General features: G+C 55.6%; 2 pseudogenes; both read right to left on the reverse strand.

The window, feature by feature from the left end:
- Nucleotides 1–247: 247 nt before the first annotated feature.
- Nucleotides 248–2,615, reverse strand: LOC103245980 (shadow of prion protein-like; annotated as a pseudogene).
- Nucleotides 2,616–16,669: 14,054 nt separating this feature from the next.
- Nucleotides 16,670–17,952, reverse strand: LOC103245975 (keratin, type I cytoskeletal 18 pseudogene; annotated as a pseudogene).
- Between the last annotated feature and the right edge of the window lie 2,281 nt (nt 17,953–20,233).

Raw genomic sequence — 20,233 nt, forward strand, 5'->3', positions numbered from 1 at the left:
GCGCAGAGGAGCGCAGCCTGCCCCTAGGCCGCGTTCCTGTGAGCTCCATGCCCACAGCGGCCCATGCCGGCCACAAGCCCACGGTCCCTTCTGCACGGGCCCTGCCACGCTGGGGCCACTGGGGAGGCCTGGAGGGCACTGGGAGGAGGGAGGAGGAGCCGAGGCTTTCGGGAGAACACAGCCCTTCACCGGCCAGGGGAGGCCGCGATGCACCGTGACTGGTTGTGAAGAACCAACAGAAGAACTTCCCGTGCAGGTGAGTGGGAGACACCAGAACACCCGCCCGTCCTAAATACAAAGCCTCGAATCCCAACCTATAAAAGGTTACCTTAGGGTTTTGGGTTAGGGCTACAGATTAGAGTTAGGGATAAAGGTTAGAGTTGGGGTAGAGTTAGGGTTTGGGTTAGGGTTTAGGGGTTAGAAGTTAGTTTTAGGGTTGGGGTGGGGTTAGGGTTTGGGGTTAGCGTTAGGAGTAGGGGAAGGATTAGGGGTAGGGTTAGGGTTGGTCCAGGGTTGGGGTAGGGGTAGCATTTAGGGTCAGGGTTTAATCGTTAGGGTCAGAGTTTAATGGTTACGGTCAGGGTTTTAGGGTTGGGGTTAGGATGTTAGGGTTAGGGTTTGGGGTTAGGGTTTTGGGGATAGAAGATTAGGGTCAGGGTTAAGGGTTAGGGTTTGGGTGTTAGGCTAAGGATTGTTAGGGTTAGAGGTTAGTGTTTTAGAGTAGGTGTTAGGGTTAGGTGTTGGTTTTGGGGTTAGGGTTAGGGGTTACAGTTTAGGGTAAGGGGTTAGGTTTAAGGGTTAGGGTTAGTGTTAGGAGTTACAGTTGGGTTAAGGCTTAGTGTAGGGGTAGGGTTAGGTTAGTGCTTAAGTTTAGCATTGTTATGGTTAGGTTTAGCTTCAGGGGTTAGGGGTTAGGGGTAGCAGTAGGATTAGGGGTTATGGTTTGTGGTTTCGGTTTAGGTTAGGGTTTTAGGGCTAGGGGTTGGGTTCAAGTTTGGGTTCGGGGGTTAGGTTTATGGTAGCATTAGGATTCGGGCTCGGGCTGTGGCTAGAGTTTAGGGTTAGGGGTAGGGGTTGAGGTTAGGGTTAGGGTTCAGGTGTTGGGTCATGGGTTAGGGTTGGATTTAAGGGTTGGGGTCAGGTAGGCGGCGCGGGCTGGGGGCCAGATGTCGCCCCTGAGCCCAGCCAGGCCTAGGGCCGTAGCAGCCCCAGGGTGCTGAGGGCGCCACCCAGTACGAGACAGAAGCGGGGGCCGCGGGTGGGTCCAGCGCCCAAAGTCCACGCCCGGTAGGGTTAGAATTAGGGGTTAGGGGTTTGGGTTTGGGTTGTGTTAGGGTTGGGGCTTAGGGGTTAACGTTAGGGTTAGGGCCAGGGCTCAGGTTTATGGGTTAGGTTTAGGGTTTAGGCTTAAGGTTTCGGATTAGGGGTTTAGTGCTTTTCCTTGGGATTGGAGTAGCGGTTAGGGTTGGGGTTTAGGTTTAGGGGTTAGTGTTAGGATTAAGGGTTCGTGTTTGACATTAGGTGTTAGGGTGAGGGGTTAGGATTAAGGGTCAGCATTAGGGTCAGGGGTTAGTGGTAGGGGTTGCACTTAGGGTTTTGGTTAGGGTTCCTGGAGAGACGGTTTTCTTGCTTGAGAGTGTTTCTGGGCCGTGAGGTGTACTCTTCTCTTCTGGGCAGGTGGTTAGCACCTATCGTTTTCCCCTCACTTCCCTGCAAATCCTTAAGTCCTTTGGTCCATTTCATTGCTTCTTTTGGGGAGGGTCAGATTCCTCAGGATGTCAGGGGCAGAACCAGCCTGAGGTCGCCTCCCTGCCCATGGGTCACCACAGCCCCAGGGAAGGTGAGGGGAGCCGGGGTGGCTTATGTTCCTGGTCTTGGCACCTCCCTTTGGGCAGCTCTGGAGCGTGGCTGGGCCGTTGGTACAGGAGCCACAGGCCGCTGCCTTTTTGACTGAGGGTACCCTAACATCCTGGAAGGGGTGGAGCAGGGCCCATGGTCCCCTCTAGGTGGGAGGTAGGAGGCTGAGGTGGTGTGGGCAGGACAGTGGATGGCAGGTCCACAGGGACAGCCTGCAGTTCCTGCACAAACTGGGGCTCCAAGACTGTGGGCAAGGGAGGAAGGAGGAGCCCAGGTCAGAGGAGCCTGGGGATCGGCGCGGGCTGGGGGCCAGATGTCGCCCCTGAGCCCAGCCAGGCCTAGTGCCGTAGCAGCCCCAGGGTGCTGAGGGCGCCGCCCAGTACGAGACAGAAGCGGGGGCCGCGCGTGGGTTCGGCGCCCAAAGTCCACGCCCGGTAGGTGTAGTTGCCGAGGCCGGTCCTTTTGCCTCCAGGAACCCAGTCCTCATCGTCCTCCAGGTCGCCTTCCCCGGGTCCCGCGGCCCTTCTTCAGCCTGAACTTGCTGCCAGGCCCGCTGCCGCCCTCACGGCCGTTCCGGCCGCAGCCATGCGCAGCGAGGAGCCCGGGGCACCATAGCGCGGCGCCGGCCTTACACGCACCATCTAGGCCCCTATCAAGCCCCCGCGGAGCCCTCCGCGGCCGCCCTTGGCTGCACCGCTGTCTCAGAGGAAAGCGGCCGCCGGTAGCAGAGCCAAGCACGTCGCGGGTGCCTAGTTCATCTTCATGGGGCCAAGCCTGCAGGAAGAGCGGGAAAGGGCCCTCGGTTTCCATGGAGATCGGGTGCCCAGGGGCGGAGGCCTCAGGGCTGGAGAGCAGAGGAACCCTCGGCTTTTGTGGGATCAGGGTGCCCTCAGCATCTTGGAGGCCCACGCAGGCCTAGGGGGGTGCGGTTTAACCTCTAGCATCAAGGACTGAGGCCTGGAGGAGGCGCTGGGAAGTGGCAGGTGAGGCAGGAGGGTTCTGCAGCTGAAGGTTGTGCACCTGGATTGGGGGCGTAGAAGCGGGGATGGAGCCCCGCGGTGGGAGTGTCCAGGCCTCGGGGGGCGTCCAGGTCCTGGGTGCGGGGAGGTAGGCCTGGGGGAGGGCCGCCATGCTCCTGGGCTCTGCACGCGTTGCTGGGATGTCGGGGGCAGCATGAAGGGAGGGGTGTTGTGTTTGGAGTACATGTTAGCGGGGGCCAAGTGCTGGCTCAGATCAGGGTCTGCAGCGCAGGCCAGCAGTGCCTGGGCCTGGCGCCCACCTTTGGGGCCAGAGCCTGGGTGCGGGCCTTGCGGGTGCTGCGGCGGACAAGCGGCTGCTGACACCATGCGGACCCCGCCCCAGCAGGCCAGTACCCCAGGGACGGTCCGTCCCGCGCAAGCCCCGTGCTCCATGCAGTCCCTGGCCGCCTGGTTCAGCAGCTGGCGGGGGATAGGACAGGGTCGAGTCGCGGGGCTGCCTCCGGACGCGGCCACCTGGGCGACGGCTGCATCCCCTCCCTCGCTTCCGGCTCTATACCCGCCTCTGTACCCGCCTCAGCCTCCCGGCCTTACCCGCCACAGGCCTCAGTTGGAACCGGGCACCACAGTATCCTCCCCAGGGGCCGCGGCTGAGCGAGAAGGAGCGGGCGGGCGGCGGCGCAGACCCTCAGCCGGAGCTCGGAGCCGAGGCGCCTGGGTTTTGCGCGAGGCCTCCGCCCTGGGATTGGGGCGGGCAGTCGCGGAGGCGCATCCGGGTGAGCCGTGGGAGGGGAAAAGGAAATCCTCATTCCCCATCCTCGCGGCCTCCTGTCCTCCGTCACCAGCCCCCTCCATCTCCTGCATCACAAAGTCCGGGCTCCGCCATCCCCCGTGACCCCCGCATCCGGCCCCGTTCCACCCACCCGGCTTCCTTCCCCTTCACACCCTGGTCCCCACCTGGTCCCATCCGCCTGTGAGTCCCGGTGCCCGGGGATGAGGGCCAAGGCCCTGAGAGGAGAGGGTCCCTGTGCCGGCCCCACGGAGGCCCGAGCCCACCCCGCGGTCCCTACCCCGGCAGGTGCGGCTTCTCGCCTTGTCAGCTGCGGGGCCGGGCAGGGACCTCCTCAACCTTCGACCTTGTTTCAGGGAGGATGGGGTCGACTCTCGCGATCCCCAAAGGCCTGCCACGGCCCCTCCTGGGCCAGCTGCCTCCCTCCTGTGGGTTCTGATGCCACCTGGGCCCACGGCGTCTTCCCAGCCCAGGGCAGCCGCGCCTCCGGTGAGTTTCAACTGAGCCTGGCTCCGGGTGCACCGCCCACGTGGGACCTCTGCTGTCCCGTGTAGGGTTGCTCCGCAAATATGTGATGAATAAGTGAATATATACTTTCTGTCTTCTAACTTGCCGGATATTAGAAGGACACCAAGCTGTGCTTCTCATTTATAGCTACCGTTAAGGACTGAACAGAAGCTTAGCTTTCTGGGTGAGAGGGACAACAGTGTTTTTAGAACCTCTGGAAAGAACATGTATTTGAAAGTGACTGACAGGTCTTCTGGCCCTAGGGGGCCGCCTGAGCAGGTCCACCCAGCTTCCCTCCAAGACAGAAAATAAATTAACAAGGAGAGCAGGAAGGGCCCCGGGAGACTCCAGACCGGACCGGGGATGCTGCCCATCAGGGAGGACGAGCTTGGAAAGGAGGGGCCGTGGCCGTGGGATGTGGAGGTGGAAGTGGGGGTCATCATAGATCTGTACACTCTGGTCGAGTCCCCCTTTCCGGTCACGCAAAGAACAGCCAGCAGTGAGCTGCTTACTCTAAGGAGTCAAGGGGGTTCATGGGCAACCGCTGGTGCTGGAGCCAACAGTGGACAGCACCACAGCCAGACCTCGCTTATTTTTGGCTCATGAGGAAAGTCTGTGACTGTTCCCTCCCCTGGCCCTGGGAGGGGATGTGTGACTTCCACTCAAGACAGTGATGCGGCTGGAGGGTGGGGTCGTCCCGGGCACACAGTGGGGCTGCTCTGCTGCTCTGCACTACTGGGTGTCTCACCTCTCGCCCCTGTTTTAAGTAGGTACTCCCTAGACTTGCAGCTAGATGTGTACCTTAGACTTAAAGGATGGTAGAATTTCTCTACCAGAACAAAAAATAGCTTTAGGAAATATAAAAGAAAAAGTCATTCATAGCCTGGCATGATGGCTTATGCCTGTAATCCTAGCACTTTGGGAGGCCAAGTCGGGCAGATCACCTAAGGCCAGGAGTTTGAGACCAGACTGGCCAAAATGGTGAAACCTCGTCTCTACCAAAATTACAAAACTTAACCAGTCGTGATGGCACGTGCCTGTACACAGGAGGCTGAGGCATGAGAATCACTCAAACCCTGGAGGTGGAGGTTGCAGTGAGCTGAGATTGCACCACTGCACTCCAGCCTAGGTGGCAGAGCAAGACTTCATCTCCAAAAAAAAAAAAAAGTCATTCACCACAGTCCACAATGTAAAAGACCTCTATGGAGAACATCAAAAAGTTATTAAAGAATATAAAAGAAAATCTGCATAAATGGAGCATGAACAGGATATTACAAAGGTGAGAATTCACCACAAATTGAGCCATAACTTTAATGAAATTACAATCAAAATCTTGGCATAATTTTTAAAAGGCTCTGTTATGAGCTGAACTGTGTTTCCCTCAAATTCATGCATTGAAGTCCCAACCCCTAGTACCTGCATTTGGAAATAGGACCTTAAAGATGTGTCTAAAGTTAAATGAGGTGAGGTGAGCTTGATGTCCTTAACAAGAGGAGCTTAGGACCCAGACACCAATTGAGGGACAGCCCTGTGAAGACATAGGGAGAAGACAGTGTCTACAAGCCAAGAAGAGAGGCTGCAGAAGAAACCAACCCTGCCAAACTGTGAGAAAACAAATTTCTGTTGTTTAAGCCACCCTGTCTCTGGCACTTTGTTATGGTAGTAACAAAATAGTGCAGAACCCAAAAGTTTCTAAACTCTATATGGAAAAATAAAGGCCTAAAATAACTATTAATAAAATAATTTTGAAAAAGAAGATCAAAGAAGAGCAACTCACCATGTCATATTAAGACATTATAGACAGCAATAGTAATAAAACAACCCAGTCTTGGCAAGGATTAGACAGAGACTAACACGAGAACAAGGATACCATTAAGAAACTCATGTAGGAACCTGTCCATGTCTACTGGAATAAAACAAGATTGAGAATTTTGGTAGAGAATGGGAAACTAAAAGGACTAAAAGGAAAGTCTGGAATCAAAAAATACATTTTAAAACACAGAAGATTAGGCATGGCTAGAGAGAGAATTAGTAACTTGGAAGATCAGAAAATAATCCAGAAAAAAAAAGAGTGTGGAGAATAGGATGTTAGGAGGCAGAGGGTACACTATAAAAAAGCCTGACATGCCATGTAATATTAGAACCAATGGAAGAAGAGGAAGAATGAGGTAGATGTAATATTCAAAGTAGTAATCACCAATAATTTCTAAAAACTGATGAAAGGAATTAAATCATTAATTCTAGAAGCATTACAAACTCCAAGTGCAATAAATACAAAAAGAAGCATACCTAGGTAAGACAGCTGTAAACCAAACAACTTCCAGAAGCAGGGGAAACTCAAATTACCTACAAAAGAGTAAAAGTAAGACTGGCAGCTGACTTCTCAACAGAAAGCAGAAATGCAGTTTGTCAAGTCCCTTTTCCAGCATCACAGAGATGTGGGCAAAATGACTGGTCTCCATAGCAGCTGTTCATCTGAGAGGGTCAGGGGAGCGGCCATGAGAGGGGGCTTCCTGTGAACTCCAGGCCCAGCTTCTCCTGGGGGAGGCTCCCAGCTGCCATGGCTGGGACCCAGCAGTGCTGAGGTCCAGGTCTGGTGTGTCTGCCCCTCCCCTGCTCATGGAGATGCTTGCCTATGGCCACTCTATGCTCTTGGCAACTCTGACTCTGGGTGATATGGGCGAGGGTGGGGCTTGCTGACTGCCCTGGTGTGAGTGGGCTGTGGCTGCCTTGGGGGGTCACCAGTGTCTATGAGCACAGGGAAGGGAAGAGGGATTGGGCAGCGCTCCCTCCTGCAGCTGGTGCTCTAAACGTGCAGGGCCTGGAGGAGTTTGGCCAGGGCCTCCCTGATGTTGCAGTTCTCCAGGCAGTGGATGATGAGTTTGAGCTGAGGGATCCTAACCACGTAGACCCCTGACACCAGCTTGATGAGGTCAGAGGAGCCGCCACTCCAGGTGGGAGACATGGGTGGGGAAGGCCTTTGGCTGCTGGACTTTCCTGGAATTCTTAGCAACCTGGCCAGGATAAGGGTGTAGGAGACTGTGGTTGCCTGCAGGAAAGCCACGAGGATCACCTGGGCTGCCTGAGTCCAGCATTTCTATGGCAGTGGTGTGGGAGCAAGAGAGCCACAGTAGTGGGGGTGAGATATCACAGAAGTGGTTGAGGACTTGGGGGCTGCAGAGCCTCAGGCTGGAGTTGAGAGCCATGGACATAAAGGAGTCCGGGAAGCCACAGAACCAGGTGCTCAGGGCCAGGTGCATGCAGAGCCTGGAGTCCATAATGGACTGGGTAGTGCAGCAGGTGGCAGATGACTGGGGGCCAGTCACAGTCCATGGTGGTCAGGAGGAAGCCCTCAGAGGAGCTAAGTGAGAGGAAGAGGAGCAGCCAGGTGGGGTGCCCCAAGAAGGAGTTAGATGGTCCTTGCTGGTACCAGGAGGCCGGCCAGCAGCTTCGGGATGGTGACCAAGGTGTACAGGGTCTCCAGCACCGAGAGGTTGGCCAGGAAGAGGTACGTGGATGTGTGCAGGTGGTGGCTGGCTCCGATGGTCCCCACATGGATGATGAGGAGTGACCAAATAGCAGCCCTTGAAGATGGCGCCGCTCTGGAAAGCCCAGAAAGACCACCTCTGTCACCAGAGTATTGCTGGAATTGTACATGGCCCTCCTGGTGAGGGAGGTCACTGCTGAGCACACTGGAACAGTGGAGAGACTCGGGTGTGGTGTGTGATGGGCTCAGAGCCCTGCTCCACTGGTGAGAGCTAGGTAACAGCACTGTAACCCCTCCTGGGATCTTAGGGCAGGGGCTCAGGCTCACAGGCAGGGAGGGTGATCGTCCCCCCATGCACGTTTGGGACCTGCCGCAGTACTTACCTGTCATCCCCACCTCTCAGCACAACATGCACGCTTCCCCAGAGCTAACACCTGGCTAAGGGGCCTTGGGACCTGTGCACACTCATATGATCAGGTATACACCCCTTACACCTATACACCCTGAGATGCATAATCTTCCCTGCCCCAACACACAGGTACATGGCCAGGTGCACACAATACACACCCAGTGCCTGTCCTTCCCCAGACGCACACACACCCTGGTGCACACACATGCACCCAGGTGCACACCCCCAGATGTACACACACAGCGCAAGGGAAGACCCAATCTTCCTGGTGTGCTATCTCAGGGGCTGTGTGCCCTGGAGCCCTTCCTGGAGCTCAACCCTGCTGGCCCCCAGGGGCCAGGGGCACCCTGTAGGGGTGAACAAAACTTCCAGGGGTTTTGCAGAGGTGAGGGAGACTTCTCCCCACGTTTTAGGCCCTGACATCTTTATCTTGTACTTTCTGAGCCAGCAAAAGGGTGGACAAGGGAAGGGTGGGAGCCATCCACTCAGAGCCTCCAATGGGTCTGTGTGGCATGGGGTTTTGTTTCCCGGACCTGCCTGCATTTGGGTGTCTGAGGGCAGGTGGGGGGTGGAGGGTGAGCTGGAACAGTGGTGGGAGAAGGAGCTCCGCAGGCCCGCACAGCAGCTCCTCTGGGAGGTCCCTCCCCTCTCTGGGGAGATGAGCCCCAGACCCCTACCTCGCATTGTGCCTCTGGGTCGGTCTGCGCCCGGACAGTGGCGGGGTCCCCATGGATAAGTGAAATTCCCCGGTGACCCTTGACTCAGCCTTCTACCATCCCCTCCTCACCGGTGCTCTGAGGACTGTCCCCAGCCCGCCAGCGAGGCAGCTCGAGGCTCAGTGTCGCGGCCCTGGGTGCAGTCCTCGCAGCCTTCCCCAGGCCTTTGCGTGGAGACCAAGGTCACGACGGGACCCACCTCCCTCGCAGGTGCATCTCCCCCAGCCCCGTCTCTACCCGCCCCCGCTGGTGTTTCTTATTTGCTCCTTTGTGACCTTGCCCTCCTTACCCCGTATCTGCTCCCCATGCTGGAAGTCTCTCATTGCAAATTGTCGCTCTGGTGGGACTCCCAGAGCGATTTGTAAGGTGCTCTGCAGGCCCATGGAGGGACCTACCGAGCTGGGAGGCCTCCCCACACTCTGCTCAGTGGCAAATAGGGCTTTCTATGCAACCTTCCGTCCTGGTGACCTGACCCTGGGGATGCCAACTCGGGACAGGTCGCAGACTCAAGGCCCTTCCCTTGAGGTTGGGGGCTGCTGAATGCTACCCAGCAGGCTGCCTTTGGAACACCCATTTCATTTTCTTTCTTTTTCGATGCATGGCATTTATTCATCTATTTATAAAATAATACAAAGAGCACATAAACCTCCCTCAGCACAGGACATAGACAATTACTAAGCCATGAGCTTAGCTCCTCCCCTCTCCCACTCTCAGAGGTACCATTCCTTGGGATTCTCTGGCGGCTTTCTTGAAAGCACGTTGATGACCTGAAACACAGGCGGAGCTTTGCTGGGATTCAAGCTTCATAACCCAGAGCGCTGGGCTGTGCGCTGTCCTCTAGGTCTTGCTCTTTGGTGTCAAGGCTCTCCCTCTTCTCAGCAGCTGCACTCCGCTCACTTGGACACCTGTGTAATATTCCATGGTGTGACTACACCCCAAGTCATAACACATTCTTTGTTCACCGACACCTGGAACGATCCCCAGTCCTCTGTCATTACGAATGGCACTGGGTGACGTTCCTGTGCCAGGTTCCTGGTTGTCGTGTGTGAATATTTCTCTTGTAATCCACCCGTAAGAGTGGGAGTGCTGAGGTCAAACTTTACTCAAAACTTCCTAAGAAAATACCAACTTCTTTTCCCAATGTGGTTTCACAGCTCCTGTGGATCTCCCACCCTCTCCAGCAGGTGGTGTCGTGGAATTCTCAGTCTTGGCCACTTTAGTGGGTAAGAAGCAGCGTCTCATTGTGTTGGTGACTCATATGTTCTTGCTTGTCCCACAGGTTTGGTATCGATGCGTGTTTCTGCTTCTGTGTGTCTTTTCCACATTGCTCCCAATGGTGTCATTTTTAGTAAGTGATTTGTAGGGATTCTTTAGCCCTTTCTAAATTTCTTTGTGGAGGCAAAGTTTACACAGTAATGTGCTTAGTGTTGAGGTGATGGGTTTTGATAAATGTGTGTGTGCCTGGAAACCAGGATATTTGCCTGGAAGAGCGGCTCAGCCTCTCCAGGGGCTCCTTGTGCTATGGTCTGGGGGCCAGTTAGGGAGGGATGCAGGGAGGGGCCTAAGGGTGGGGCATTCCTGTGGGATGTGAATCCCTGTGGGGGCCCCCAGTGCCTGGGATGGGGTCCATGAGTGCCTGGGTCAGTGTCCGTCAGGGCCTGGGTCAGGGCCCATCAGGGTCTGGGTCAGGGTCCATCAGGGTCTAGGTCAGGGTCCTTTGGGGTCTTGGTTGGCATCCATCGGGGTCTGGGTCAGTGTCCATCGAGGTCTGGGTCGGGGTCTGTAGGTGTTTGCATCAGCGTCCGTCGGGGTCTGGGTCAGGGTCCACTGGGGCTGTGAGCTCAGATTCCAGCCTCCTTTACCCACTGGCTCCCAACAGAGCTGGGGACCAGCCGTCCATGGAGACTGGGTCATGGGTGGGCAGTGGGTGACCCAGCAGCTTGGATTTTTGTTTGGTAACATTCTTGGCCACCTGAGTCCTATGTCCTGTTTTCCTGTTTCTCCTCTCTCCCCACCCCGTTTTAAAGTAAATCTGTTTGTGTGTAGTGTGGTTGGGCTTTTCCTGCTTATCTGCACCGTAAGTACCTCTGGTAAGCCCTCCATGCATCCTCCACTTAACCTCAAGGTGAAGCTCAGCCAGTTTGATAAACAAGCTGCGTAATTTTGTGAACGCATTTGGGCCAGGAATGGCTGACGACCAAGCACCACAGAGCTGAGCTTGGGGCATGGCGGGTGGTGTGTGTGGAGGGCTCCTCCAGCCCTGGGCCATGGCAGCCTCTGAGGCTGGCCAGCTAGTAGATGCTATGAGCGGGGGCAGCTCTGCCCACCCTGCCACTCCCCAAGGAGGTCCCTGGACCAAGAACCCTGCAGGATGGACTCGGGAGGGCAGCCCCCAGCCTCGGCCCCCACCCTCACCCTGCACTGCTCGTCCACTGCGTCTCCTGCCTCTGCGCCTGGGCTGCCCAGACTCTCGGTGCCTTTCTCTCCCTAGCCGGCTCAGTGCCTATGTGAGGCCAGCAGAAATGTGCAGTTTTGTCCTGAAAAGACTATGGGAGGCAGCAGAGCTCTTCAGAGTGTGGGCTCTGAGACAGGGGCTGGAATTCAAATTCCAGACCCACCCTTGCTTTGTGACCTTGGACCTGTGGATTGGGAGGGGTCAGGAGTCTCTGCGGTGCAGCCCCTGTGCTGGTCCCCCATGGACGAGCTCGCTCTGGGGCTTCGGGTGTCCGTCGGGGGTGGCCTGAAGCTGTGCACCAGGAGGTTTTGGATCAGATCTTAGCGAGGTCAGACCCAGTGTGGCCAACGCCCTCACCTTTGCACAGCCTCCATCCTTGATGCTGCCATCTCCCTGGTGATCTGGGCCTCTCACTGCCCACGGCTCCTGTGACTTGTGACCACCAGCTTCCTCTAAAAGCTGCCATTCAGCAGCCGTGGGGCTTGAGGTGCACATCTGCCTCTTCCGGTCTCAGGTTCCCTCTCAAAAGACGCAGCCAGCGTTGCCTTATCTGATAGAATCTGAGGCGGAATCTGCAGCGGAGACTTTGAGTTCTCGTCATTTAGGTATGTGGAGCACCCTGTGCTCTGCTGCCGTGGGGCCGTGGGGTGTGAGGGACCCCATCTGCTGCCGAGTGTGGAGCCGGAGAGCTTCATGCCCTGTACACAGAGGTGTCCACGGACAGCCTGGCATGCAGGCCCTGCAGAGATGCTCTCACACAGCCCATATGCCCCCCACACCTGCCGTAAGTGCAGAATCGCATCCCCTACCCCACACTTGGCTTCACTCACAGGGCACCCAGGTACCTGCATCAGAACTATACCCATCCCCACCGGGACACATGTGTCCCCAGCACAGGCCCCCACGCAGACAGAGGCTCCCAGCAGGCAGACAAAACACGCACACAGCAGATCCAGACCCGGCACACAGACATCCATGCAGACATGCTGCTCCTGCCCAGGAGACAGGCATTACTCACCCCGGCCTCTGGGGCACCGTGCTTCCCACAGAAACGAGTGGAAAAACAAGGCCATGAAACAGGGACAAACGTGAAACCACAGACATGCTGCCCCCCCTCATGGCCGCCTGCTTCAGGGAAGCTTGTTGACCAGCCCACCCCAGACAGCTCGCTGCCCGATGTAGTTATAGGCACAGGCATGTGCAGATGTGCTGTGGTGCAACTGCCAGGGCCGAGCAGGCCTCCTCCCTGTTCTTCAGAGGGTAGGAGTCAGGGTGTGGGGGAAGCCTACCTGCCTGGGCAGGTCCACGCAGGTCCTGTACCCTTGATGCAGGGAATGTGGCCATGTACTGGGCAGCCTGGGAGCTGAGGCCTGTGTGGACAAGGCCAGAGTCTACTGTCCTCCACCCTCACTGACACTCATCTCAGAAGAACTCAGAGAAGAGAGAAGCTGTTCAGATGGGGCTTCTCTCAGAGGGCTGGGGATGGGCGAGGGAGCAGAGGCTCTTCCCACCTATCCTGGGGTGGCGCACACAGGTCCCTCTCACCTGCCCAAGGGACCTGCCTCCCCTGTGACCAGGCCCATCAGCCGGAGTGGCTGGAATCGGAACTTGAGGCCGAAGGGAAACCTGCCCACCGGCCCCGCCCCAGCTGCCTCTGTGGGACAGGGCAGGTGTGATCTGGCCTGAGCAGGATGTGGGGCACTGACAAACATACCTGCACACCCCAGCAGCAGCCGGAGGAACAGAGGGGGGCCAGGAAGAACCCCCCTGGGGATCCTTATATGCCTCCCAACCCCTACATCCCAGAGCAGAGGGCACCGGTCCCCCAGGGCCTCCCACAGGTGGGCTCCGCCTGCCCACTCAGAGCAGAGGGTGCCAGTCCCCCAGGGCCTCCCACAGGTGGGCTCCGCCTGCCCACTCAGAGCAGAGGGTGCCAGTCCCCCAGGGCCTCCCACAGGAGGGCTCCGCCTACCCACTCAGAGCAGAGGGTGCCAGTCCCCCAGGGCCTCCCACAGGTGGACTCCGCCTGCCTGCTCAGAGCATTCGGGGCTAAGATTGGAGTTTGACTCACTGTCTGTCCCTCACCTCCTGATCTCTGGCCAGGCCACTGTGAGGGGCACAGGGTTAATTGAGGAAACCTTTTCATGGGCTATTAAGGCAAAGGCACCTGAACCCTCTGCCCTCGTCACCTAGACCCGTGAGGACCAGGGCCCTGGGACAGAGCCCTCTCCCTGGACACCAAGGTCCTCTGACTGCCTCCCGCCTGGTTGGCTGAGCCTGGCTGATGCTCCACAGAGGGGTGGTCCAGGCTGGACAGCTCAAGCTGGCAGAGGGCAGTGGGAGGTGAGGAGAAGGTGCCCAGGACCCACTGAGGGGTCTTTGGCCCCCGCCTTCTGTGTGTGCTTGGAGAAGGGACTTTGTTGGCCCTGGGGACAGCAGATCAGTCCATACAGCCTGGCTTGGGGTCCTGATCCACGCAGGCCACAGACCTCCAGGGCTGCTGGAGGCAGATGTATGGCTCTGTGTTCTCGTGCCCCAAAGCCACATTCATAAATGTCCCATCTATTCACATTCAGCCATATGTCAGCGGGTCCTTCCTGGGTCTCTGCACTGGCTCCCGACCCAGCAGTGGACGGATGAGTCTTTGCCTGGGGGATCAGGTGTTGGAGGGGGACAGACAACAGCTAATGGCGGTCAACTCTGCCGCACGTGGGGGTGGAGCGTGGCACGGAGAGGCAGGCACGAAAAGGAGTGGGATCAGGGCCACTGCTTGGACAGAAGACCCAAGGCCAGGTTCCACCCTGGAGGGGTGAGGGAAGAGAGTGCTGGGAAAGGGGACGGCTCCTGCAGAGGCGAAGGTGGGCATGGGCCCTGCGTGGTGGGGGACCCAGCAGTGGGCAGGAAGGGCTGAGCTCAGCGGTGGGGGGCGGCACACAGGCCTGTGGTGTGTCCTTGACTGTCACCGACTGAGCGGCTGCGGGGTGGTGAGCAGAGTGGGGACTGATATGACTTTGCTTTCATGGATCCCCCTCGACCTGTGGACGCTGGAGGAGCATGCGTGGGGCAGGGCCCAGTTGGGGGCAGCCCTTGCGGCTGAAATCATGCAGACGCTGCCAGGGTGCAGTCCGATGGATTTGCTGATGGATCGGATGTGGGTGTGGAACAGGGAAAAGCGGAAGGCTCTGGGTTGGGGGCTGGGGGAAGTCGGAAGTAAGGTTTTGGGGTGCAAGTTCAGAGATGGAGGAACAGTTGGGCAGAGGCGTGGACACAGGCGTGTGCAGTGGGGGCCAGGGCTGGAGGTGGGCATTGGGGTGCGTCGGGACCGAGCCGGGGCTCCAAAGGCCGGGGCTGTGGGTTAGGGGAGAGCGGAGGCTGGGTGTCCATCGGTGAAGGTGCCATTCTCATCTCCTCTAGTTTTGTGCTGGGGGCAGCCCGGGAGCTTTACTGGGTCTGTGTGCGCGGCACAGCCCGGCTCCACCCTGCGGTGCCCACCAGGAGGCTTTGCCGGGGCGGCCAGGACCCCTGAGGGCACGAACACCGCAGACTCGCGGCTCTGGCCCTGCCCAGTCCCGCCAGCCCTGCCCTGGCGCGGCCCCTTCTCCCGGGGCAGCTTCCGGGCCGACCACCCACCCACAGGCAGAGCCCCCCGCCTGGAGGCCCCGGGCTGAGGCCTGTGCACGCGCCGGAGGCTCTTCCTGGACGCAGCGCACCGCGTGGCGGCGCCGCCCACCCAGCCCTGCAGCCCCACCGCGCCCCCTGCCTCGGGCGGGTGCAGACTCCAGGTCCCGCCCGTTTCTCGGGGTCTCTCCCAGGGCTCCGGGTCCGCCTCACTGAGAGCCCAAGACGGGGGCGCCACCGCCTCAGCGACCCTCACCCCCTCCCCGCCCCGGGGACCCCGCCTCGCGCAGCGCCCGCATCCGCACGTCCTGGGCCCGGCGCCCCCGGGCAGCCTCCTGGCTGTGTCCGTGCGCGTTTGGGGTCCCATCCACGCGGTCCCCTGCCCCCCACGCCGGGCTGGCAGGGAGGAGCCCCCGGACGCCCCCACTCCTCAGCACCGCCCAGGGAGAACCCGCGGCCGCCTGGCTGGGAAACCCACAGCCTTCTCCGCCCTGCGCTGTGGGCTGGGTTTCCAGGGAAATCTGAAGTCAGTTGGTCAAGTCCTGTCTCCCTCCCAGAGTTTACTTTGAGGGAAATTTCCCATCTTTGCAACAGGAAAGCTTCCAACCCAGAAACGTGGTGCGTTTCCGCGTTTACTTAGATCTTCCTGTGACGCCTCTCAGCTTTCTGCATTAACGCCTTCCACGTCTTTCACTAGATTAATTCCTAGATGGTTGGTAGTTTTGTTCTACTCCAGGCCTTGTGTTCGTCCATGGAGAGTGGTGGAAGCAGATGCGACTCTTTACTCTCTTGATCCTGCACAACTTTGGGACCGGGAGGAGGAGCATTGAGGAGCATGTCCAGGAGGAAGTCCAGCACCTGGTGGAGTCCCTCACCAAGACAAAGAACTGGTTTGCGATTAGTGCCTACTGCACAGTTGGGTGGGGAGTTACATTCTCTGCTCCTGCTCTTTTCCTTGGCCGGTGACAACCCTACTGGAAATAATTTCCCTCTTTTCTGTTATGGAAGTATAAACTATTTATGGTAATTTTGATTTAAAGGGAACAGTAGGTGGGACATGTGTATGTCAAAGTTTTCCTTGATTTTTTTATGACTTTCTCACCAGCTCTGACCCCACCTTGTCCTCGCTTGTGCTTCCTGCAACTTGATCTGCTCCACCGTCTTCTATGAGCGCTTTGACTACGAAGATGAAGATTTGCTCTACCTGATTAGGTTGTTGTCTGAAAATTTTTCAATATTAAACTCTTCCTGGACCCAGGTAAAGCCATGACTGTGTCTGGCTGTTGGATTAACCAAATGTTCGTGCCAAGGGTCAGTCCAAGTGCAGAGCCCCACCTTGGGAAGTGGGGAGATGGGCAGAGCCCAGCACACCAGAGGAGATGGAGTGGCAGATGTGGAGAAGCGACAGGTTTACGTAATGCAGCTGAAATTCATGGAAGGATGTTAATTCTCTCCTCTGTCAGCTTGCCTCTTCTAAAGTGCTGACAAGCTCCCCTTGCTCTTTTTAAGGTGCAAGGCAGCCCTGCCTTAAGATCCCTGCAGCACAGCCAGTGAGTTGCTTTACACAATAGGAAAATGCAGCTAGAAACCATAGTAGGGTCTGGGGAGAGCATGTTCCTCTTTAGCACAGAGATGCCTTTAATATTACACAATGTTTCTTCACTTTTCTCATTCTGGTTGACAGAAGGGAGTACTAGTATTGTAAGAGTATTTCTTTCACAGCTCTACAATTTCTGGCCTTGGTTCATTCACTATCTCGTTGGAAGTAGCCATAATCTTTTTTTTGTTTTGTTTTGAACTCTAAACTTTTTATTGGCCTCCTGCTCCCCAAAGGGTACCCTGCTTCTGCTGGCTTAATGCCTCAGAACTTGGGTGTCATTGGTCTCAGACACCACTTTGCCATCCACTATCCAGCGGGTGGTGGTCTTTTGGATGGTTTGCATGGAGTTGCTGATGTCCAAGCCATCACCAAGATTGAATTCCTTGCCATCTTCTGGCAGGCAGCAGTTGGTGGCGATCTCAGCTTCCAGCTTGACCTTGATGTTCAGCACGGCCTCTTACTCCTGGGCCTGGCACTGTCCCTCTGCCTGGGTCTGTGCCAGCTCTGACTCCAGGTGCAGCAGGATCCTATTGAGCTGCTCCATGTGTAGGGTCTAGCGGGCCTCCACCTCCCTCAGGCTGTTCTCCAAGCTGGCCTTCAGATTTCTCATGGAGTCCAGGTTGGTCTCCAAGGACTGGACTCTATGTCTCAGCTCTGTGTGCGTCATCTCAGCAGCTCCAACCTCGGCGGACTGTGGTGACCACTGTGGTCCTCTCCTCAATCTGCTGAGACCAGTACTTGTCCAGCTCCTCTCGGTTCTTCCGAGCCAGCTCGTCATATTGGGCCTGGATGTCTGCCATGATCTTGGCGAGGTCCTGAGATTTGGGGGCATCTACCTCCATGGTCAACCGAGAGCTGGCAATCTGGGCTTGTAGGCCTTTTACTTCCTCTTTGTGATTCTTCATGAAGAGCAGCTCCTCCTTGAGAGCCTCGATCTCTGCCTCCAGTCACAGCCGAGTGACACTGGTGTCATCAATGACCTTGCGGAGCCCATGGATGTCGTTCTTCACAGACTGGCGCATGGCCAGCTCTGTCTCATACTTTAAAGTCATCAGCAGCAAGACGGGCATTGTCAATCTGCAGAACGATGCGGGCATTGTCCACAGTATTTACGAAGATCTGAGCCCTCAGGTCCTTGATGATCTTGAAGTAATGGCTCCAGTCTCTGACCTGGGGTCCCTTCTTCTCCAAGTGCTCCCGGATTTTGCTCTCCAGCCTCCGGTTCTCGGTCTCCAGGCTTCTCACTCTGTCCAGGTAAGAGGCCAGGCGGTCGTTCAGGCTTTGCACGGTCTCCTTCTCGTTCTGGATGCCTCCCATTCCTGCCAGACCCCTGGCCATCCCTGAGGCCAGGCCCCCGAACCCCATGCCGCCCCGGAAGCTGGTGGAGCGGGACACGGAGATCCGGGAACCAGAGGCCCCGGCGCCTGCATAGACGCTGGCCGTGCTGCTGACCAGCCGGGCGCAGTAACTGGGCGCCTGGACAGAGTCCAGGGACCGGTGGTTGGTAGAGAAGGTGGAGCGAGTGGTGAAGCTCATGCTGTATGGGAGGAAGGCAAGACGACAGGACTCAGGCTTTGCCGATGACAGCCATAATCTTTTTAAAAATGTTCAGAAAATAAAAATTTTAATTTTGGAGAGAGTGAAAGGGCATCAGGGGACTCGGGACCCTGAGAGCCCCCGGGATTATATCGACCACTTTCTCAGTGACATGGAGGAGGTGGGTGTAAGCGGACAACACTGTCCTCACCAGGGATCTGGCTGTGCCATTCTCAGTGTAAGTGTCCCCACAGCACCAGGACAGAAGAAGACGCTGCTCTCACACCTCTGCAGAGAGCAGCCAGCACATGCACACTTAACATGAGTTATATTCTGTGTTCAGCAGTCTTCTACGTAGAATCCCTTCTGGTCTTGAAACTGTTTGTTTTACTACCATTGGACCTCTAAATGGAGTGTTTTACCTTTTTCATTAACTGGCTCATTAAACACATGTTTACTGAGCACCTGCTAGGCAAATCGATCATGACAGAGACTCTGTGTGCCCCCAAAGAGCTCACAATCCATTAGTGAAGATGAAGCGTAAGCTGCCTGATGTGTAAACTGTCTCTTTCCCTAACGCCCAGACAGAGCCTGCAATGTAACAGATACTCAATAAGTGCTTTTGTAGGTGTTGAATACGTGCTTCTCTATCCCCACACAGGCATGCCTGTGCATGTGTGTGCATGTACCTGTATGCATGCATGCCTGTGTGTACACAAGCATGTACCGGTTTTACCTTTTCACAAGTCTGTCAAAAGTGAAACATCTTACAAGATGTTTTCTGTCATGCAAAGTGTCAATATTTCATTGCTGAATACAAATTAGACATCAAATGAAAATCACAGACCAAAAAATCACCATAAAAGTTATTCATTTATAGCCACCATTAATTTTCATTGGGTATCTCCTATTCACAAATAAAATGTTACTGAAAAGTGTCCTTTTATGAAATCATGTAACTGCTAACCCCATTATCTACAGGAAAACCACAACCCATCTTCTGAGTTGAATTTGGAGAACTTCACATGTACTACGTTGAGTCTGTTTACTGCCAGCACAGAGACGGTCCCCATCACACTGAAACACATGGAGCTGAAGGGTGAGGAAATTTCTGCCGGGCTTGGACAGCAGATACAGGAGCAGAGGCGCCATCCCATTGCTTCATGTTCATGTAGTAGCTTCCTTGACTGAAGGATAATACAGGCCTATTGAAAAATGCATGTAATTGTGAAGATAAAATTTTAAAAATTCAGTAGCAAGCCTATCATTCAGAAAAAAGTTTTGCACTATATTGGGCTGGTCTCCTGCCACCCTCTTCCTGTTTATGTGTGTGCACATTTTGCAAACAATATTCTAATTGCACTGCATCATAACCTTAGTATTTCACTAGATGATGTATCATGGATTTGTTCACAGGTTATTTGGTGTTCTTATACTGTTATTAACTAGCATGTACTTTTTCATTTTGTGAATACACCATAATTTACTTAACCAATACCTTATCGTTGGGTATTTTCATCATTTTTCACTTTTTGCTATCACACATAGTGCTATGAAAATGATCATTACACAGAAAACTTTTGTTATGTACCCGATTATGGCTTTAGGATATATATCTAGTAATTGAATTGCTGTATCAAAGGTTGTTACAGGCCAAAAAGAATGAGGGTCGTGACCAAACTCAACATACCACTGGAGGCTATATGAGCAAACAGAAAACTGTTCTCATGAAAGCAGGATGTTGGAAAACTGACAAATTGCATCTGCTGCCAGAAGGATTGCTGAAGGCAGTTACGCCCCCAGCACAGTGTTCCTTGTGATTATCTATAGGAACATCTGAAACCTGTTGTGCCAAGAAAGCAATTATGTGCACCCGTGATAAATCTAGCAGCTGACCAACCATTACCTCTCCCTCCATGCTCTTTTTATTTTTTTTTGACGGAGTTTTGCTCTTGTTCCTGAGGCTAGAGTGCAGTGGTGCAATCTCAGCTCACCACAACCTCTGCCTCCCGGGTTCGAGTGATTCTCCTGCCTCAGTCTTCCCGAGTAGCTGGGATTACTGGCATGTACCACAATGCCTGACTAATTTTGTATTTTTAGTAGAGAGGGGTTTTTTCCATGTTGGTCAGGCTGTTCTCGAACTCCCGACCTCAGATGATCCACCTGCCTCAGGCTCCCAAAGTGCTGGGATTACAGGCATGAGCCACCACACCTGGCCCCTCCCTGCTCTTTCTACCTAATACATACAAAGGGCTGTGGAAGCTCAAGGCTGCCCTTGCTT

Source organism: Chlorocebus sabaeus, chromosome 9 (assembly GCF_047675955.1).
Source record: "Chlorocebus sabaeus isolate Y175 chromosome 9, mChlSab1.0.hap1, whole genome shotgun sequence".
Taxonomy (NCBI): domain Eukaryota; kingdom Metazoa; phylum Chordata; class Mammalia; order Primates; family Cercopithecidae; genus Chlorocebus; species Chlorocebus sabaeus.